This window comes from Xyrauchen texanus, chromosome 48 (assembly GCF_025860055.1).
Source record: "Xyrauchen texanus isolate HMW12.3.18 chromosome 48, RBS_HiC_50CHRs, whole genome shotgun sequence".
NCBI classification, from domain to species: Eukaryota; Metazoa; Chordata; class Actinopteri; order Cypriniformes; family Catostomidae; genus Xyrauchen; species Xyrauchen texanus.
In genome coordinates this window covers 17,430,268-17,454,120 of record NC_068323.1, presented here as the reverse complement: position 1 = coordinate 17,454,120, position 23,853 = coordinate 17,430,268, and the positions used below count along the sequence as shown (strand labels likewise).

Genomic DNA, 23,853 nt, shown 5'->3' with positions numbered 1-23,853 from the left:
TTGTGCAACTTTATTGGTGTAAACTTGATCAACCAACAAAAATAAGACAGATAGTGTTTATTATTTTTGCTAGAAAAAGTCTGACTGGAGAGATTGAGTGAGACCTGATAGTGCTCTTAATAGAAACAGATCCTGCGCTCTGTAAGGAGAGAGAGCAGGAGTGGTTAAACCCGGTGTCTCTCATGGTGTCTCTCATGATGTCTCTAGTCAAACACAGGGGGCCCCCAAACTTAGAAAACAGAGATAGCTTTTAAGATTAGATATTTTTCTTTTATTTCTTGTTTTATATATACAGTGTAGGCATTGGTTGATCATGGGTACACTGAAAGTTGTCACTGAGACTAGAATTAAAGAAAATAAATTTAAAAATAAGTTAAATCATTTCATGTTCTCTACGTTTCAAATTTACTCAGAGAAGTTTTTTCTTGGGTTTATTCTATGACCAGTCATGCCAGATAGAATTGAAATAAGTCCCAATATGTGGTATATTTGATTGAAAAAATATTGATAATGCTAAGGAAAAACTGGACATTGGTACTGGGTGAAACCCATAGAGAAACATTAAGATTCAATTGAATATCATAAATAATTTCGTGTTCATGTATCTATTCTGTGTGAAATTGATGCTAACTATGTTTTACTCTCTCTGTTGTCAGCATTGTGTAAGTCATTTCAATAACTCATTCTGGAACCAGTCTCTATCATTGCAGATTGTTGAGCCAGATGATTTATTGAAGAAGCTTATGTTACAGGAGACAGTCCGGAGACAAGGAAAAAAGACTGAGAAATACAGTATGTGGGCGGTTATATGATTGGCCCTCCTATCATGAATGCTGGTAATCATTACTGAATTGACATTTCAATTGTGGATTCAAATTTCTCTTGATAAGTTGATTTCAGTCATATATGACTAAGTGGATGTTTGATTCTCCAACTGCCATCCATGGGTGCAATATCCATGTCTAAATTGTTCTGAGGGTCTAAATTTAAATCCAGCATCTAATTGCGAATTTGTTGGCAAAGTAAGAGTAACATATTGGATTGTTTACTCCCCTAAATTTTCCAAAGACTACCCTCACTTTAAAGAAAAAGCTTAATCAGTACTGCAAGGAGTTAATTAAGTGTCTATTTCTAGTAAGCTATTTTTTATTTTGAGTTAAATCCATGAAAATACAATTTTAGAGGTATACAGTTTATGCACAGTAACATCTGTCTCTGCTATTTAACTGAATAATTGATCATAAAATGCTGATAAGTATTAAGACGATAATAACTGAAAAATCATATTATTAAATTATGATAACATTAGGATATAAAAAATTAGACTTGTAATAAATTCAAAGGGCATAATGTATTTTACTGATCAATTATTGCAAAACACAAGATATTTGTCTGACCTTCCATTGTGCCACTTTACTATTTTATTTTGTTTAAAATCTTTAATTTATTTTCTGTTAATTTAAAACGGTGATTTATGTTGGTTTATTTGACATAATGAAAATTCCTTCTCCTGAGAAAGAGTAAAAAAAGGGAGAAAGTAATCATAAGAGAGTTTATTGATTTAAAATGAAAACTTAAATTTCTCAATGGTCTGAATACAAATGTGCATTATTTTTATTGCACGAGGAGGGAAGGGATAAGAGAAGTAGAAATTCTAGAAGTTTTCTTGAAGATGGTTTAAAATGGAAAGGTTGAAAGCAGATAATATAATGAAATATATTTGAATATTATTTCATTTGAATATTACATTTATCACTATTCTCACTGTTGTAGAATTACATAAAGGTGTTATTGTGATTTTCTAAGAAAAAAAAAAGGGAATAACTGTAACAACAGTGTGAAGGAGTGCAATCTCTCCCTCAAATTCTTTCCCTCTCGCTCTCAAGTTTAAATTTTTAAGTGGGCTAAAACCATATCACTAAATTGTTTTCTTTTCTTTTGATTTTGTTTTCTTTTATATGGAAAATTATGTGATTTGACAATAATGTTAGGTACAGTAATATGAAGGAAAGGTTCAAACAGCTTTCCTCATCATGATTAAAGATTTGTTATTTTCAGAGGGCAATTTCAAGTGAAGTGCTCATACTAACGATAAGAGATTTGGTTGAATGTACATCTGGAAGAATAAATGTAGGTTCTAAAACTACCCAAAAATTATTAAATTAAAGTGATGATTTAAATTAAGCATCTTAGAAGCTTGACAGAGGCGACCCTGTATTTTGATTTGTTCTGATGGTCAGTCTTCACCAAGAGACAAGGTCTTTTGTGACCTTTGCTAAAGGAGAAAACATAACAACTTGAATGGAAATTAGTGAACTATAAATGAGTTCAATTGTTGCATTTTACTTTTCATTTGGACAATTTCAATAGATTGTTGAACTTTGAATAACGCTTTGTGAATTTAACCATGTTTTGGACTGTCTCAATGTTTGAGCAGTTGTAGATGGTTCCATTGGCTGTGATGGTTCTCAGGTGATGCTCCCTGAAGCAAGGGAAAATAGCTGTTTGCTGATACCAGATTATTAAAGATTGGATAATAAGACTGAGCGGTACCGAGACCAGAGACAAGAGATGATGACCCAATGATGGGTAAAACTCTCCAGTGGCAAGAGGTGACGACCCAATGACGGGTAAAGACTCTCCATTTGCAAAATGAGAGCTGCCTAAGACAGGGCGCCACCGCCCTGGAAACATGCCCAAGAAGGGTGAACTGGGTTTAAGGAAGTGGATGGATGCTTTTAGGAAAGAAGCATCAAAAGGGAGGTCTAGAAGAAACCTGCCAGAAGTTGTGAGTTCCACTCAACCCAACTGTGTCTTAATAACCGCTTTATTAAAATATTTTATCACAGCGATGAATAACAAGCATTCTATCACTGTGTTATCAGGGATCACACCCTGTGTAGAAGACCAATTATAGATTGATTTTGGAGGTAAAGCTTTGAGAACCATTACATACAAAGAAGTGCCTAAATTATTAAAGAAGTATTAAGCAAACCTGGGACTGTTTGCATGATGAAGAATTACGATTGGAAAATTATTTTTGTTTATGCTTTTATTGAACTCATGTACATTTTAATAATAATGAAGAATGGAAAAGAATATATGGTGGTGACTAAAAATTAACATGGCCTGATTGCCAAAAGAATGGGGTGCACAATTAACTAAAATTAATATAATATCTGGATAATAACATTGTGGAAGGAATAAGATTCTGTTGTGTGTGATCGTTGGTAAAATAATTTTGGATTCAAGCAACAGTAAAGCAGATGACTTTGATAGATGTGAATGGCCCAAGGCAATGGCAACTACCCTGAATGGACAGAAAGACCAACTTGGGAGAAAATTGATTCCTTCAATGAATATATAAGAAGATATGAAGAACCACGCCCTGGGTGTAAGTGCTGGTTAACCTCTCCCCAAAGGGTGATCCTCTACGATGCGCAAAGCATCTGGGTTGAAGACATCTACACTACAAGCAAGAACTCTTAAAATTAGGATGAATATTTTGTTGATACACTCTACATAAATGTGACAACCAAAAACAAGACCAAACCAGGAGCACGTACATGCTTAAATATGTTAATTTGTGACTATAGAAAGTCACAGAGGAGGGAATATGTAGTATATTTTTTATCAAGTTAATCAGGAGTAATCAATGAAAACATTATTGATTTATACCACAGTTATGTCTGAGGGGCAAACATGCAGTTTACTCTGTGTAAAGGCCTGTGACGTGATGAATGTGTGCTCACATATGTTTGACAATTTGACTGTGTGTGCAGAAACATAAATAGCATTAATTAGGGGGGAGAATTGATCTCTTCCAAAGGACTTTCTGTTACTTCTTAATATGGTAAGACCAGAGTCAATGAAGAGCATGATAGATAATGCATGTAAGCCCCACCTTGTTTGAGGAGGTGTATTTAAGTAAAACCAAATCAGAGATGGTTCAGTTGTTGTTGTTGTTGTTGGTACTGTGGTTTCACCGTAGGCAACTCGGCTTTATTGTGTGATAATAAAGTCTATTCTTCTGAAATTTGAGTGATTTTTCACAAAATTGGCATGAAAAACTACAACAGTACAAGCGTGACAAAAGTGAAAACTAAGGAATACCAAAAGTGACAAAATCACAAACAAAGGGCAACAGAGGGACAAGACAGGGTAACCGTTACAGCTATGCATTTTGGAGTTTAAAGTATTTTTTCAGATTAATTTTACACATGACTGGTACAAATATGTGTACTTGTTTCATGAATACAGCTTATACATTTTTCACCATCTACCTGGAAAAAGTAAAGTGAAACGTTACAACGTGACACTTAGGCGTTTTGTAACAGGTGAGGAGCACATTGTAACGTGACCATAGCTTTAAATCCCTCTCTAAAAACTGTATCTGATATAATTCAAATAAATAGAAGATAAACTAAAATATTATGTAATTATAAGCCATATTTATTAACTTAATTTAATTAAATAATAAAGCAATAAGTTTGAAACTTGACAATGAATTCACAACAAAGACACAGCATTGGCCGAAATAATGCTTGAATTTATGTCACACACACACATGCACACGCACAAACACACACACACACACACACGCATAGCACAACACATACACAAACACACACACACACACACATACGCACACATGCACGCTCAAACACATAGGTATTTAGCACTGATGAAGGGGTGAACCAAAAATTGGTACTTTTTTGCACATTTTTGTACTATTTTGGGGCCGCTGTATAAATAAATTGATGTGAGATTTATCCCATTTTGGAGTGCGGATTCACCAATCCTTCCTTTAACTTTTGCTACTACAAAATGAACTTTTAAAAGTTATTTCAATTTTATTAATATGGCAACAAGTAAACATATGAAGTTTTGTCTTACCAGTGTGTGTGGTTATATTTAAAACATATGTAATGTATAAACATACCTCTAAAAGCTGAGCAGATACTGTAGAATAGTTTGGTTATTTTGCAGATAATTGCTCATATTGAGTATGAGTTTGTTGCATCTTTATATCGGCTGTGTCTGAATTCCTTCTTTAGATTATTCTTGAGAGAACGTGACACGCCCAATGCTTTGACAAGCGCTGTTTTTGCCATCCTTTAAACAAAGTAAGCCTCAACGACTCAAAGAGCCACAGTCATATTTTGTATGACTTATTTCCTGCATTCCTGTGAGGTGTAGGTCTCACAGTTTAGGAGCGGGTTTGGTTATTAGCAATAATTAATAATTATCATAGATAATTATTCATTATTAAAATCAATAGGACATTTATTAGAATCAATGTTAGCTTTTTTAATCCTTTATATCAACAATCATCAAAATTAATAGAATATTAATTATTATCAAAGATAATAATTCATTATTAAAATGAATTAAACATCGATTAGACTTAACACTAGCTTATTGATCTTTCAAATTCAGCAATCATCAAAGATAATTGTCAATTATCAGGATTATTTTCGACGGGGCACCACCCTGGAATCAGGGACTAATAACCAGACAGTATAACAGTCTCAATGTTAGATTGTTCTCTTAGGAAAATTGATGTCCGTAGATTATCAAGATTAAAAAGGGAACAACGAAGGGTTGATTTCGAGCACTGGCATCCTCTGCCAGCCTTTGACACATGTGTATGCAAAACAAAACAAAACACTTCTCTTTTAATTATAACGAAGTTTATTGAAAATCTAATATCAATTAATAATGAATACAATGCAGTCAATAAACTTCAGTCATCCAACTACAAACTAAACAGTGACGTGATTAGATATGGTAACCAAAATAAGCCTATAACACATGAGAGGATGGTATGTGTGTGTGTGTGACGAGTGATGCGCACAAAATGGCGGACGTGACTCTCGTGGAGAGTATGTCACGTGAGATTTCCAGCCAGAGAGTATGGCCATGAATGTGGGCGGAGAGAAGCCGGTTAATGGCATCTGCCCGTGTGCGGCGTGTCTTCGCTTGTATGACTTGTGTGTGTGTGTGGTTAGTACGACAGAGAGAGAGAGAGAGAGTGGCGGCGCCGAAGCCAGTTTCGCGATAGTGGGAGAGAAGGCAACTACTAATTTATCACTCAGAGACGCGGTGAACGGCTCGCGGTGAACGCGTAACCCCTCCCGCGGCCTTTGGTTCTTTAATGGATAAACACAGTGTGCCGGTCTCATCCGCGATGGCGTAAATACACAACAGTCCAACGTGGTTGGATTACAACACAGCAAACTCTCATTTGTGATAAAAGTATGTTACATTAATACCTTGAGTATTATTAGCAACAATGAGTGGACTCGGTGGTCCGTAAACTGTACAAACAATAAACTTGATTCACAAAAATAACACACCTAAATATTCTATCTCTGCCCAGATGTTAACCTCTTACTTGGATCGCGTGGGTACGCGTGTAGAACATGTGTTCATCCATCGTTTGACTCCGACTCAGTTTCTCGAGGCTCGGGTGATGACGGGGGGGGCCGTTTCCTCGCTCTGTCAGTGGGCGGTACGGCTGATGATTCTCGGCGGGCTGGCGGAGAAATCAGCGACGTCAACTTGATTGAAGAGGAAAGGGGATCCTTCTTTCTTCACTTCTGCAGGCAAACGGATGAAGATGCGGATTGCTCGGCGGTTACCTTCAGATCCGTTAAAGTGTTCGGTGGAACACAATGTAACCTCAACTCGTCCAGCGAGATAGAGATTGTATTGCCGCAGTTTCAAGTTGCATGTTACTTCCTTGTGCAACGAGGCAACACCTGAGAGCAGCGATGAGCTGCATACGGCACATAACGTCACTGGAAGCGGGGTACAGACAATTTTCGAGGTATTTCTACTCCTCATGACACCATAGTTGAGGTGCGTTCTGTAGAGTGCCTCGTCCAATAGGAGTTGAGAGTTCAATCTTTTGAAATTTCACACAGTTGTAAAGTGAGCAAGGCTTCTTGGGATTTGTAGTCGGTTTTGTACTCCCTTTGTTTGACTTTGGACAGTTTTTATCAGCAAGATTTATGACTTTGTTTTTGTGGGCCTCAGTCAGGCTTTACGACTGTGTTAGGCCTGCCTTTGTCTTGTATCTGAATACATGAGGCCAAACAGAGGTGTAAGCATTTTTTCTGAGAGGTGTGAGCAAAGTTTGCGATCTGTGTCTTATAATACTGTGATAAGAAGCTGTGATCAAGTTCCCAGTAATGCTTTGCAGTATGAATAAATGATTTTTTGGTTGCTGGTTTTATTTATGCTACTGTTATTGTATTTGTTGTAACTTGCAGTTATTTGTCATTTTGTGATTATTCAGAGCTAATTTTTTAGGTAATATGGAGTTTTATAACAAAGTTCAGGGGGATCATGTTCATTTAATCTGACAAATCACATCGCCAGAGTAAGTGTTGCACACTTAAAACAGACTCCGTCTTTTCTTTTGCAACTTTATTTTGCCAGTTCTGTTGGAATTATCTTTTTTTACACGAAGCAACACAACATCTTTTAACCTCAGCGATATAGCCTACGTTCACTTTACTCGGCTCAGCTCTCGACACCGCTACTGCGCTGGCTTATGACAGCATCGTAACTGAACTTTCACCTTTCAGTAACATAAATCAGAATAATATCCAGAAAATTTATCAAATGAAATTACAATGAAATTATAGTGATTTCCATACAGAATTCTAAACATATTCCTATTCTGGGAAATGATGAAATTATTAAATAATACTTCTAGGTCGCAACACCCTCCCCCACTAAAAAAAATGTCTAAACATTTTCTTTCCTATCTTCACAATATTAATCAACAATGTCCCCACAACAGAACACATGGTGGTATCTCAGTATCACTTCACTCATCCTCTGATTCAGCAGCCAGAACATCAATATTCCTCTCCGAGCTATGTCTCTCCTCAATAGGCTCCTCTTCAGGCTGCAACTCCGGTATAAGCGCCCTCTCAGGCCTGTCTCGGAGTGTCTCTGTTCTCGGACAGAACTCTTCTGCATCTGCATTCAGAGGTGTATACCGCAGCATGTCTCAATTCTGTCCAGAGACGATACTCCTCCTCACTGGAACTGTCTGTGTCTGTTCGGTAAGTATCATGTCTGGCCGTCTTGCTTTTCTTCTGTTGTTTTTCTCTTCAAGGTTGGGTTCATGACCTTCTGGCTCTTCAACCAGATAAGGGCATGGTAGAAGTAGGCTACGATGTAACACCCATCTTCTCCCTGTTCCTTGCAAAGGGTCAATCACATATACTGGACTATCAGGGCCTTTTCTTCCCTTGACAATATGAATCATGTCTTCCCAGTGGTTACGCAGCTTTCCAGTACCACCTCTGGGCGTGAGGTTTTTCACCAGGACATGATCACCTGGCTACAGAACAGAACTCCACGTGCGCTTGATTGTAGATTTTCTGTCCTCTCCTTGCAGTTTTCTTCATGTTTTGCATCACAATAGCATAGGCTTCTTGCATGACTTCGCTCCACTTCTCTGCATAGTCAGTCTATGACTGGTTCCTTTCTCCTCCTTTCTTGGGGAACATTAAATTGACTGGTAAAGCTGGCTCATGACGAAAGAGAAGGAAGAATGGAGAGAATCCCGTTGCTTCGTGCAGAGTTGAGTTATAGGCATGGACCACTTTGTTTAGGTGTTCTTTCCACCTTGACTTCTGAGACTCTTCAAGCGTGCGCAACATACCCAGCAGCATTCTGTTGAAGCGCTCTGCAGGATTAGCTTGAGGGTGGTATGGGGAGGTGCGTGAATGGCGAATACCGCAGTAGTCTTGTAGCTTGTGAAAGAGAGTATTTTCAAACTCTTTTCCCTGACCGTGATGTATCTTGGATGGGAAACCAAAACGCATAATAAAATCATCAAAGCGTTTTCTGGCCGCTGTCTTCCCAGACTTGTCTTTCGTAGCGTAGGCCTGTGCGTATTTGGTAAAATGATCCACAACTACAAGTATATACTCCTCACCCCCTTTACACTTGTCTTAGTGTAGGTAGTCGATGGATATCATCTCAAACGGTGCAGAGGTCTCAATGCTTTGGATAGGTGTCCTGATTATTCTGTTTTTTCCTTTTTATGTAGCGACACATCTGGGTAACATAGTGTTCCATTTCTTGTCTCATTTTTGGCCAGAAGAACCGTTCTCTTGCGAGAGCCACCATTTCCCATTTCCCAGTGGAGATGCTTGTACACAGTAGGCTTCAGGGACTCAGGAACAACTAGCTGCTTTCTCGCTGCAGTCTCTCTTATGAGGATGCCCTCTCCATCAATCTTTAGACGGGGCCACTCTCGGAGAAGTTGTCTCACTGCTTCACTTTCTGCCAGCTTGTCTTTATGTTTCAAGAATGCATGTGTTTTTTTCAAAGCCAGAGCTCTGGTTATGGCTAAATCTGCACTCTGGGCAACTCTGATATCTTCCACTGCAAGAGGCTGGATTGGCTCTGAGATGTTACACCCTTCTGGCAGTGCAGAGACAGCAGAGATCCAATCAACATCTTGGGTTTTATCTCTTTCCAGAGCTTTACCGATGCATTTGATTGCTTTCTGAGGGCAGTCCTCTGTACACTCTCGCATGATCTCTTCAATGGGCTTTTGTCTTCGTGACAGGAAATCTGCATCTCTGTTTGCTGTTCCGGGTCTGTACTTCAATGTGAATCTATAATCAGCCAGCTCTGCCACCCAGCGGTGCCCTGCTGCATTGAGCTTTGCTGACCTCGTGACATAGGTCAAAGGATTATTGTCACTATATACAACAAAGTCAGGTGCATGGAACAGGTAGTCACGAAAACATTCTGTGATGGCCCATTTTAGTGTTTAGAATTCTAATTTGCCAGAATGTAGCTTGTAATTCTTTTCTGCTGCTGACAATGTCCGTTAGCCATAGGCAATGACCCTAAGAACATCCTCTTGGCACTGGTATAGAACTGCACCTAAGCCCTCTTCTGAGGCATCCACGTGAAGTACAAAGGGTTTCTCCAAGTCCGGATATGCCATCACTGGTGGATTTGTCAGCTGATCTACCATTCTGTTCAGTATTTCTTGGTGAATCATTGTCCACTGGACAGGATAGGACAGTGGCAACTGAGTAGACTTACGGCTCACATTCTTTCTTTTTTGGCTTTGCGTCTGTTCAGACTTAAACTTTGCTAACAGTTCGTAAAGAGGTTTGGCTATCCTGGAGAAGTCTGGTATATAGGATCTATAGTAACTGAGGAAACCCATCAACTTTCTCACCTCTCTCACAGTGGTTGGTGTCTCATGCTTCAGTGCTTGAACTGCTTCCCCCTCTTTGGGATTCATCTTGTATCCCTCTGCAGAGATTACTTGACCTACATAACAGACCTCACTTTTGAAAAAGTCAATTTTTATGGCCTCAGCTTTATACCACGCTCTCTTTGCCGTCGCAGTACCTGTCTCACGTTTTGGATGTGTTCTTCAAAGCTGGAGCTAAAAACTAAAACATCATCTAAATACGGGACACACACTTCATCTCTAAGATCTCCCAGGCATCCCTCCATATAGCACTGAAAAGCTGCAGGCGCATTAGTAAGCCCAAACGGGATCCTCACCCATTCATACAGTCCCCATGGTGTTATGCATGTGGTGCAGGGTCTGCTGTTCTCACTCAAGACGCCCTGGTGATAATCCTTGCCCTGGTCCAACACCGTGAACCAGGAGTTGCCCCCCCAGGTTTTCCAGGATCTCCTGTATCCTTGGGATTGGATGACGATCCGGCTGTGTTTTTCCGTTCAGCAATCTGTAATCTATGCACAAGCGTAGACCTCCATCTTTCTTCCTGACGCATACTAAAGATGAAGAATATAAAGAACAAGACTTATGGATCCAGCCTCGACTGAGTAAGTCCTGTATGTGAGTTTTCACTTCTTGGTAGAGGTGTCTAGGTATTGCACTGTATGTTCCTTGCACAGGCACATTGTCTTTTAATTGTATGTCCATTTGCAAATCTTCAATACACCCCGTGTCACAATCATCCTTTGCAAAAACTTCACATTCCTCTCTGAGCATTTATTGTACCTGTTGCCGTCGGTCATCTGACAGATGGCTCAGGTCCACAGGTGGGTTCCAGGGCTCAGGTTGTGGCATCCGGCTGGATTGCTGTGCAAGTGAGGTGACACTGCTGCTGTCTCGTGTCTCAGGTCTCTGATCAACCATAGACTTTGTCTGCGACGGGTAGATGGCATCAACACAGTGCAACCATCCAAGTGTCGTGCGACTACACAGCATGATGTCATTGTCAGTTAGGTTTTCAACGGTAACCTCTATTTTACCGTTATCTTCTGTAGGGAGCTGAATTAACTGCTCTCTGATGACTAAGCCTGTTGGCCATGGTGTCTCACGGTTCGGCACCAACACTACATGTGACGCACTCAACACTCTCTTATTTAGCCGGCCGCATGGCACCGCTACCACTTTGTTTTTCAGGATGGTCACTGGTTGTCTGCCTGCTCTGGCTATGTGGGGTTGGTTCTCAAGACAGCTCTTGCCGTTTTACGCCCTACCTCCAGTGCTGAGCACAGCCTTTCCACCATGTGACCAGAAGGAGTACAGTCTCCACGGGTGTCGTTCGTCAATGCTAGTTCTTCAATCACATTAAAGCCAATGATGGGGCTTTAAATTCAATATCACTGCTGGCAACCAGGATTGGGACCACGACAGGTTTGTCACTCATCCCAGCCAAAGCATTCTTAGACAAGGTGAATTTGATTTCCATCCATCCATCATACGGAATGTCTGTTACATTTGCAGCTGAAAGCTCCAACGCTCCCTCCTCAAGCAGCTCCTCCACTGGTCTCACCTTAACATCTGGCAGGTATTTTCTTTTCCAGTTCGTTCCCACTATTGATACCTGTGAACCAGTGTCCCACAGTATTGAAGTGTCAACTCCCCTAGGGAGGCTCGAACTAGGCATCTCTTCCCTACTAGCTTGGCTGTTTGTCGCTGTTTACCAGTGAGTGGTGCTCTTAAGCTGAACAGATCCACATTGTCTGTGTTTTCGGCAGGATGAATCAGAATTTCAATTTTGTTTGTACTAGCTGAGGTATTTCTCATTCTACAACCTGATGCCCAGTGTTCTGCGCTGACACACTTATAACAGTGACTACACCTTCCATCCGGATTGGACAATTGACACTGCTGACACTGTTTCCTATTTACAGTCTTTGGCTGTGGGTGATATTTTCGGTTCGGCTGTTCACTCACTCTCATTGGTTGGGGCTTAGAGGTCTGGTGGAGACTAACAATTTGAGTGGTGAGGTTCTTAATAGCTTCACATATAACTTTATTACCTTGATCAACCTTTTCCATCAGTGTATCACGTTTGTTTGTCTCATAGTGTTTATTCTTATTGTTTGGTTTATTCACATAGCTTTCCTTTCCACATTCCTCACTTTCCTCACTAACCGCTGCAATTTTGATCATATTTGCTTTTGATGTAGTTGACAACTTATTCTTTCTTTCCATTTCCAGAGTGTATGCAGCTGTCATTTTTTCCAAAAGGACTTCATCTTCAACTTTCGGATTCTGTAAGTATGGCTTTATGTCTGCAGTGAGTACTGTTTGTAGGAATTGATTTTGGATTAGCTCTGCGCTGTTCTTCAAACCAGATTTAACTCTTTCTGAAGCAAAGACAATTTGTTGTCTCAGATCCATGGCTCGCGACTAAAAACTGAATGGGTGTTTCTTTTGACTCTTGAACAGCACGCGTGAGGGAGTGATACAAGTCTGTAGCATCCTTCTCAATGTAATGAGTCCCTAATATCAAACAAAAAGGCATGGCCTAAAGGAAAAGACCAAGACTGGTATTGGCTGCTACTAGAGACAATATAATTGACAGTACACAACAAGGCAATACTGACTCACTGTCAAGGTAGGCTACCGGTCCGGATAAACGTGAAGTTCACCAACCGTGCTCTGAACTCTGGTGCCTACAAATCAAATACATATACACACCCAGCACACACACACACATAGGCACCGCCACTACAAGCAAGTGATTCAATCAATACTGTGAGGTGCAGTTTACCAGGAACCTCTCCTGTGAGCAGCTACCCTAGTACTCTAGAGGAGAGAGACAGGGACGAAAAGGTTGTTATCTCTAGCAGGGTGGATAGAAGATACAGCTGGGCAAAATCTTAACAGGACTATGTAAAATACTGGAACAGCCAATACCACTTCAGTCAGACGAGGCACTAGGCGAAGGCCACGGCAACATAACCAAACAAAAGAAAATATAAAAGAAAGGCAAAACTATTGATATTGATAGTTAAGTGTATTTACACTTAACAATAGGCAAGGCAAAGCAGCAGGAGCAATCTCAATGTGACATAAAATGACACAGTGGAGAAACAGCCCTTGCACCGGTCTTCACAATCCTTTTAGATGTTGCGTTGTAATCGCGATACAGCTACCCGGCGGGTGCCTTGCCCAAGACCTTCGGTAGTACACAGCACGACTACCCGGAAGCGTCTGGCAATCGATCGGACACCTTGGTTGCACAAGGGAACCACGTATCGAAACAGTACAAGATTGTAGACTTTATCTGGACACCAGGGAATCTCTCTTAGCCCGTTGTAAAAACGGTTTTCTAGAAACTGGCCTAGCTGCAAATGAATTGTTAGCCACTCAGCGACTAGCTGAGCACAGTGACGTCAGGGGGCTACCATAGCTGCAGAGGGACAAACTTCACCCAGACAGTGTCTACTCTGCCGGTTACACTCGTGGTTTTTGTGATCTGATCACAAAACGTTTTAGACTCCACTTAGTTCTGTATTTAGCACTGCTGACCACATGTGATCCAATCACCAGAATAATATCTTAATATCAGGTGGAATGGGGACAATAATGCTACAGTAGACTATGTGTTTACTAGGGTGTGCTGTGTGGTTGCTGGGGCATGCTATGCAGTTGTCAAGGTGATCTGCTGTGTGTTGGGGCTCATGTGGTTGTCAGGTTGCTGTTGTTAAGTTGTTTTAACTGTGTTTTTAGCACATAGCCATGCAGTTGCTAGGGTGTTCTGGGTGGTTACTATTTGGCCCAAATGAAGAGAGCCCACTCCGCAAGTTTCTGTTCTGGTCAATAAAAATGTCTCAGCTTCCTCCTTCAATGTTACACTTTGTTGTGGACAGTTTTTTTTTTTTTTTTTTTTTAAATCATAATATGTCTAATCCACATACGTTTAACACATTGCCAATATAAACACTATTTCAGTAATGTTATGGTTTAAACTGTCCAAGTTCTCTAGGAAAGTTCGTACTTACAAGTTCAGAAGTCGTAGTTTCAATGTAATGCGTGTTCAAGTGATTTTAGTTTGACAAAATGGGCCCATTTCACATTTTTTATCTCTTTCATTTTCTGAAAGATTTATTCTTCATCAACAGGACAAAAATGCAATCAATCTAAACAGTACAGTCACCAGTTTGCTCGATTCTTGCCGTGCTTCTTAAATTGACATGCCACCATCTCAGAAAATCTGCAATTCAATAAAATCTCACTGGATTTACAACTTTGTGGTGTGTTCATGTCCACAAATCTCATAAATATGATAATTCTGAAGTGACTTGAATGCTTCATTAAAGGGATAGTTCACTCGTTTTCGCATCCTCATTCAGTCCCAGATATGTATGACTTTCTCTGTTCTGTAGGTCCTTTCAATGTAAGTGAATGGTGGCCAGACAATTGAAGCTCTAAAGAAGCAAACTAAGGGTGCATAAAAGTAATCCATACGACTACAGTTGTTTAATCAATGTCTTCAGAAGCGATTCAGTTGGTTTTGGGTGAGAAACAGACCAAAATATAACCCCTTTTCCACTATAAATATTGAGCATGAAATCATGATCGTGCTTGGGGACTGCAATGGCAACGTGTAGAGTAAAAAAGGAGTTATATTTTCTTCAGAAGACATTGATTAAACCACTGGAGTCTGATGGATTACTTTAATGTTGCTTTTATCTCCTTTTCGGAGCTTCAAATTTCTGGTCACCCTTCACTTGTATTGTTTGGACCAAAAGGGATGAGAAGTTCTTATGATAATCTTTGTTTGTGTTCAGCAGAATCTGGGATGGCATAAGAGTGAGTAAATGATGAGCACCGGCAATCAATATCTTTCCATGGGTTTAATTAGCTGTTCCATAATTTATACGATTTATTTATACAATTTTTACTTAAATATGATGAATGGATACTTTATGCAACATTGTTGAGAAGTGATTAGGGATAAATTTAGGGTAAGGGAAGTGGATAAGTGTGTTCTAAAAGTGGGTTCTGTTTCAGTGTTCCTCAACTCAATTAATTCAGGCACAAAACAGTTAACGTTTTGGATGTCTTCCTAATCTTACACATCCATTTCAGTTCTTGAATTACTCTTCTAAGTAGCTGATGTGTTGAATCAGGTTTGTTAGATTAAGGAGACACTGGGAAAATTCCAAACGAAAGTGATCGTCCTGATTCCATACTCACTACAAAGGAAAAAGCTCTTAAAGAGGACATGGCATTAGAGTTTGAATATACTCTTCACCAAATGCCTTGTAAAAGGGCCCTTTTGAGAAAAAATAAGCTGTCTTACTTTTATCTGGAATGACTTATCAAGTGGCATCCCCTTCCCGAAGTGCTCTTCAAGGGTGAAAAAATGCAGTTAGGAAAATGTACATTGAAAAGGTGTACTGTTGGTGTGCCTCCAGAACAGGGAAAGAAAAACTAAAAAATATAATATTATAGTATGTACAGTATTTGTGATTAAATGTGTTATATTTCATGAATTTTTTATTTTATTAATCTTTTAAAAACAATATTTTCTGTTTAATTAAAAATGACTAGCATTAACAATTGTAAAATTCCAACTGACACATGGTCTAGTAGCAAAGTTCATCAACTGTTACATTCTCCTTATTTTAGTAAAATAAACTAATAGAGACTTTAACTAAATGTTTTTCGATGATATGGTTAGGGGCCAGGGTAACCTAACCTAAAATAAAGTCTGTCAACATACACTACATGGACAAAAGTACAGTATGTGGACACAACGTTCGAATTAGCAAGCCTTTTTAATTCCAGTTAAGATTAATCCAAATGCTACGGCATAGAAAAATAAACAAATCTTGTTCTGTTTATTGTATAGATAAACAGTAGTATGTATAAGTTAAATCTGAATAGGTCTTCTGTATTATTTATAAATTTGAATACATTAAAAAAGTGAAACCTTTTTTTCTTTAACAAACATTCTCAGATATGAAGACAAACAATCAGTGTTTCACAGTGGACATTGACCTGGAGGATGACATGATGACAGACCAGGGTAACCTAACTTCTAATTTAAATCTATGACCAATGAAAACTGTTGTCTCACACATTTTCAAACACGTAAAAACATCTGTTAATAATTCATTAAAGAATTAATATTATGTCAGAAAAAGTACTATAAAAGATCTGTCTCTCTGTCAAGTTCTTCACATTCCATCAGCAATGAGAGCTGTTGTGCTTGCCCTGACTGTAGCCCTTGTGGGTAAGTGGCTGAGATTTATTTTTATTATTTAAGGGTGATTTCACATAAGAACAAATTATATCTCTTGAAATCTAAATTATATTGTCTTATTTCTTTCTTTTAGCAAGTCAACAGATCAACCTTGGTAAGTAGTACAATTTGACATGTTTTATTCCAAATTAGTGGTAATTCTTCAATAAACCTACTTCGTTATTGCTTAAAAAAGTAATAATCATACTAATGCACTCAACAAAATAAAAAAACTAAAACAAATAAATAACTAAAATAATCTTGAACGCTTTTCAGTTCCTGAGTTTGCCCTCGATAAAACCTACGTGTACAAGTATGAGGCTCTGCTTTTGGGCGGTCTCCCTCATGAAGGTCTGGCAAGAGCTGGTTTAAAAGTCAGCAGCAAGGTTCTCCTCAGTGCTGTGACAGAGAATACCTACCTGATGAAGGTAAATGCTACTAAGCTCTGAAGCAATTGTTGGTGTTCCACTGTGAGACAATACTAAACGTGCTAGCTAGCAAAAGCTCTTAAAAGCAACAATCATCTGTTAAAATGCAAATGCTCCCTTGCAGCTCCTGGATCCTGTACTTTATGAGTACAGTGGCATCTGGCCCACGGACTCTTTTGCTCCAGCCACTAAACTCACCTCAGCACTGGCTCCTCAATTCCAGATTCCCATCAAGTTTGAGTATTCTAATGGTGTGATTGGAAAGGTATTTGCTCCTGCAGGAGTCTCCCCTACTGTCATGAACTTGCACAGAGGAATCCTCAACATCCTTCAGCTCAACCTAAAGAAGACCCAGAACATCTATGAACTGCAAGAGGTAAGAAAGTGAATTAAGTAAATATGTCATCTATTTAAAAGATCTGCAATCTCAATTTCCTACTTATTCTCTAAGGCTGGAGTTCAGGGAGTGTGCAGGACCCACTATGTCATCAATGAGGATCCAAAGGCCAACCACATTATTGTCACCAAGTCTAAGGATCTGAGCCACTGCAAGGAGAGAATCATGAAGGATATTGGCTTGACGTACACTGAGAAGTGTGTTGAATGCACCAAGGTAATGCAATAGACAGCTAAGAAATAAGAGGTTTGCTCAATATATGGAAAATGGGTACCCAGTACTTTTTTATCTTTACTTAACAGAGGGACAAGAGTTTGGTTGAAGCAGCAGTTTACAACTACATCATGAAACCAGCTGCCAATGGTGTACTGATCTCAGAGGCAACAGTTGAGGAACTGTATCAGTACTCACCCTTCAATGAGATCCATGGTGCTGCCCAGATGGAAGCAAAGTATGATTGACCCTCTTTGATTTCCATTAGAAAAAAAATTATAATCAATATTGATTACACAGTTTATTATTTCATCAAGTGAGAGTTGAGAAATATATATTTTTTCTGTTTCAGACAAACCTTGGCTTTTGTTGAAATTGAGAAGACCCCAATTGTTCCCTTAGAATCTGATTATTTGGCCCGTGGATCCCTGCAGTATGAGTTCTCAACTGAGATTCTTCAGACTCCAGTCCAACTCCTGAGTATCAGTGATGCACAAGCCCAGGTTTAATTAATTGTTTCATTCAATCAAATTAACCTTAAATAAGTTTTAACCCTTGATATAAAGGTACAATTTTACATGTAACCTCTACAGTTGTATCTATTGAACTTTCAAGACTTTATTTGAGCATTGGTCTGATGCCTTCTAGATTGTTGAGGTCTTAAAGCACCTGGTGGAAAACAATGTGGCCATGGTCCATGATGATGCTCCGCTTAAGTATCTTCAGCTCGTCCAGCTCCTGCGTGTTGCCACCCTGGAGAATATTGAGGCTATCTGGGCTCAGTTCAAGGACAAACCCGTTTACAGGTAAAGCGTTGGACAGTTGAAAGCAAAATGGATAAAATGTAATGCTTCTATTTTTTTTTTAACACAAAAATATTCATCTGTTAGGCACTGGCTTTTGGATGCTCTTCCTGCTGTTGGCACACCAGTAATTGTAAAATTCCTCAAGGGGAAATTCCTTTCTGGTGAATGTACCATTGCTGAGTTCACTCAGGCTCTTGTGGTTGCTCTGCAAATGGTCACAGCTGATTTGGACACCATCCAGTTGACTGCTGTGGGTACATCTTACCCTACTCAAAGTGCCGTTCTTCAAATGTTGTCTACAACAAACTAATCATTTCCATATCTTTTTGAACAGAGTCTGGCAATGCACGAGAAAATCGCTACAATTCCAGCTCTGCGTGAAGTTGTCATGCTTGGATATGGTTCCATGATTGCCAAGTACTGTGTTGAAGTTCCTAATTGCCCTGCAGAGCTCCTCAGGGTAAATGCCTAATCCATTCCAAACATTTCTGTTTGGGGTCAGTTTGTTTTACTGTACTTTCTAATTACTGTATATGTTCATCACACTCCTCAGCCCCTCCATGACATTATGGCAGAAGCCACTGCCAAGAATGATATTCATGAAATGACTTTGACCCTGAAAGTTCTGGGCAATGCTGGTCACCCTGCTAGTTTTAAAACTATCATGAAACTCCTGCCAGGACTGAGAACTGCAGGTGCTTCTCTGCCCATTAGAGTCCAGGTTGATGCCATCATGGCCATGAGGAACATTGCCAAAAAAGAGCCCAAATTGGTAAGTGTCAGACACAGGCTGGATTCAATATGGATAAAATGTTGTGCATGTTTTCTTCAGATATATAACTAGCCTTGTTTCCTACTTCAGGTTCAGCCAGTGGCCCTGCAGCTCTTATTGGACAGGGCTCTCCACCCTGAAGTGCGTATGGTTGCTTGTATTGCATTGTTTGAGACCAGACCCTCAGTGGCTCTCATCTCCAGTCTTGCTGGTGCTTTAATGATTGAGACTAATATGCAGGTTGCAAGCTTTGCCTATTCCCACATCAAGTCATTGGCCAGAATCACTGCTCCTGATATGGCAACTGTGTAAGAATAGCAAATCATTTTACAAATGTTTTATTTATCACTTTACATAAACACAAGCCTAATGTGATTATGCTTATCCATTTCAGTGCTGGGGCAGCTAATGTTGCCAAAAGCTCTTGAACAACAAGTTGGACAAGCTTAGCTACCACTTCAGCAGAGCCCTTCAGCTGGACATCTATCATAGTAAGTCTTGCTGATTTTCAGAAGTCAGTTAAGAGAGGGCAAAGTGAACATTTCTTAACATGTTTAAAAAATCTCTTGGAATTAAATAGCAGAATTTAATTTCATCAATGTCTCTTTACCTGTAAAGCTCCTCTTATGATTGGAGCTGCTGGTAGTGCCTACATAATCAATGATGCTGCCACCATCCTGCCTAGAGCTGTAGTAGCAAAAGCACGTGCCTACCTTGCTGGAGCTGCTGCTGATGTTCTTGAGGTGGGTCACCAAAAAGGGTTTGATTTTTTAACAAAATGATGTATTGTTTTAATTATTTTAATAGTCTTCACTTTGTGGTTTCTCTCAAACAGATTGGTGTAAGAACTGAAGGAATCCAGGAGGCTCTTTTGCAATCTCCAGCAGCAGATGCAAGTGTTGACCGTATCACCAAGCTAAAGCGCACCCTAAGAGCAGTAAGTTATGATTTCCACTTTATTGTTTAATTTTAAGTAGTTTCAAAAACATGACTTGGGCAAAATACTTTTAATTTCTCTGTTTTTTCCTTCAAGCTCACAAACTGGAAGGCTCTGCCAAACAATCAGACTTTGGCTTCTGTCTACATCAAATTTCTTGGACAGGAAGTGGCTTATGTGAACATTGACAAAACCATCATTGAACAAGCAATACCGGTATTGTATTATACTTAATGTTTTCTCCCACATTAGCAGTTCTCAAAATTAGATGACTGTTAAATGAAACCTATTCCCAGATGACTACTGGACCCAAACCACGCGAACTGTTGAAGGAGGCCCTGAAAGCTTTGCAGGAAGGAATTGCATTGCAGTATGCCAAACCCCTACTAGCAGCTGAAGTACGTCGCATCTTTCCAACAGCAGTTGGTGTGCCCATGGAGTTCAGTTTCTACACTGCTGCAGTTGCTGCTGCATCTGTCAATAGTGAGTTATTTTTCATTCAGCATTAGTTTTATACAGTTATAAAAGGGTCACTTCTTACTTTGATATTGTTCTGTTCATCCTTTTAGTTCAGGCTACCATTACACCTCCTCTCCCTGAGCAGCCTGAGACCATCACTCTTGAGCAGCTGAAGAGGACTGATGTTCAATTCCAAGCAGAAGTTAAACCAAGGTACACTTTCACTGACACGTTAAAGATATGATAATAAAAAATGTGAACAACAAACACAATCTCCCTAATTCTTCCTCCAGCATTGCTCTGCAGACCTTTGCTGTGATGGGAGTTAACACTGCCTTGATTCAAGCTGCTGTTATGGCCAAAGGAAAGATCCGTACAATTGTCCCTGGAAAAGTTTCAGCAAGAGCAGATATTCTCAAGGGCAATTACAAGGTGGAGGCTCTGCCTGTTGAGGTTCCTGAACATATTGCTACTTTGAGGTAATGCAATGTAAATGATATTGAAATAGGAAACATTTTAAATGAATTTCTGGAAGATCCAAAAGGTTTTTGAAAGATTAAAAAGGTTAAAAATGGCTAACCCCTGTGGTTTGGTATCCTATCCTGTTCTTGTTCCAAAAGCTTTGAGACTCTTGCTGTGGTCAGAAACATTGAAGATCCCTCTGCAGAGAGAATTGTTTCTTTGGTACCTGAATTGTCCATGCAAAAGACCTCTTATGCTGGTGACCGTGTAAGCTTTAAACACACACATGGAGATGGAGAAAATGTTGAACATATGCTTAACATTTTCAAATGGCTTTCTTTGACATTCATTTTTCTTTTTAATTAATTTTCACAGTCCTCTGAGAACACTGATCCTGAAATGCCTGCTGTGAGAACTGCTACTCCATTCCACAAGACCCTCTGTCTTGCTGTCCCATACATTGAAATGAAGGGATGCATTGAGGTCCATTCTCACAATGCTGCTTTTATTGAGAATGTTCCTCTGTTGTACATAATTGGACAGCACTCAGCCCATGTTTCAGTAGCAAGAGGTATTCTTTAAGACACATTTAAAGTTATATAAAGTTATAAAAAAATAATGCTAATGGTTTGTCGTTCTGGCTTCAGGTGAAGGTCCTGCAGTTGAAAAACTCGAGCTTGAGGTTCAAGTTGGCCCTAGAGCTGCTGAGAGGCTCCTTAAGCAAAACAACCTTGTTGATGAGGACACTCCAGAGGGAAAGAGCATCCTGTTGAAACTGAGGGAAATCCTGGAGACTGAAGCGAAAAAAGTTCCTGTTTCTTCTGAAAGCAGCAGTAGCCGCCGCAGCATCAGTTCCAGCAGTTCAAGCTCCTCCATGTCCCGCTCTCGTATAACTAAGGTGAGGACACGGATTGTTGATTGTTGGTAACAGCCATTATTTGTATCATAAATATCTTCATGAAGTATTTTGTTTTGCACTGAGTTATTTTGTATTGATCTACAGACTGCCACCATGATTGAGCCCTTCAGGAAATTCCACAAAGATCGGGTAATTATATATATATATATATATATATATATATAATGTATACTGTTAAGATTTTTACTATATTTAATTTGTCTGGTTTCTATTATCTATCTTGAAAAGCTTGAAATTAAAACTTGACTTTGCTTGCAGTTCATGGCACCCCGTGGAGCCTCAAAGGCAGTTAGCAGTGGAAGCACTGGATCTAGCTTTGAGGATATTCAGAAACAGGTGAATCAATTTGTTTTATTAAAATGTTAATACATTGTTTTGTACGTTATATTACAAAACCCAAAGGTGAACTTTGGTGAACTACTAAAATGTCCTGGTTCAATGGTTATTGTTCATGTTTTCAGGCTAAGTTCCTCGGAAATTCTATTCCACCTGTTTTTGCTATCATTGCCCGTGCTGCAAGAGTTGACCAAAAGCTACTGGGCTACCAACTTGCTGCCTACTTTGACAAGCCAACTGCAAGAGTGCAGCTCATTGTTTCCTCAATTGCTGAAAATGACAACTTGAAGATTTGTGCTGATGGTGTCCTGCTCAGTAAACACAAAGTCACTGTAAGATTGGAACTCGTGATACTAAAACAAAAATAATATTTTTTCTTCACACTAAAGCAAACTGACTTCATTAACATTAAGCACAAACATACTTTTTTAGGCCAAGTTTGCTTGGGGTCCAGAGTGTCAACAATATGCTGTTACTGCTAAAGCTGAGGCCGGTGTTCTCGGAGAATTCCCTGCTGTCCGTCTAGAGCTGGAATGGGAGAAGCTTCCAATAATTGTCACCACCTATGCCAAAAAGTATAGTTCAACACCTCACACCTCACATCAAACACCTCACATGAAATGTTTTTGATATGTTAAAATGGACAAAATTGTTAATTTTTTTCTCTTCTCCTGGGGTATCACTTAGGCTGTCTAAGCACATCCCTATGGCAGCTCTCCAGGCTGGATTCAAGCTTGAAAGAGCCACGAACAGTGAGAAAGAGGTTGATCTGACCGTGGCCTTGCCAACCCAGAGGACCCTGAATATCATGGCTAGGATTCCAGAGGTCAGAGGCCAATATTTTTTTTTTATTAAGTAGAATACATATAAAATAAGAAAAAAATACGATTTTTACATTCCTAACTTTTGTACCTTCTGCTCTAGATGACACTGTCAAGGATGGCTGTTCCTCTCCCTGTTGCTGTTCCCATCAATCAGGATGGAACTTTTTCTATTCATATTGATATAGAAACTCTTCAGAACCCAGAACTACTTCTAGATAAAATAACTAATTAAGTTAACTAATATCCACATTCTGACCGTTTAATGATGTTATCACTGTTTTGTAACACTAATAAATTTCTTGCATATCTTAATGATTCGTGAAGTGCAAAAAACTATTTTTATTGTGTGTGGTGGGGGGTGGGGGGTGTTATCTGACAACTGTTTCAGAAAAAGGACAGCGATCGATGCGGCAGTATTGTAGAAAACAAAAGGAAATTATGAATTGCAAAAATATAAATACAAAAATGAAATATGTTACAAAGAAATACAGTTGAAAAATATGGTAAAGGCTAATGTCAAAATAATATACAAACAGAAGCTTACCCATATGCTTCAGCTTTCATCACCTTAAAACATGCTTATATCATTCATAGCATTATATACATTCAAGTACTCGATTAAATACTCACAGTATTTTATGCATTTTTAGCCAGGCTTTAAATGCATGTATTGTAGTTTAAAACAATAGAATTCGCATTACACATGTTCTCACATATAACACATATTACAGTTATTCACTAAACTGGAAAACACTCTGGGCAATAAATCATTAAATGAGA

The 23,853-nt window shown here is 39.3% G+C and overlaps 1 pseudogene; it reads left to right on the top strand.

Annotated features, from left to right (window-relative positions):
* The first annotated feature begins 6,201 nt into the window (after positions 1–6,201).
* Positions 6,202–23,288, top strand: LOC127639514 (vitellogenin-like; annotated as a pseudogene).
* The last annotated feature ends 565 nt before the right edge of the window (positions 23,289–23,853 follow it).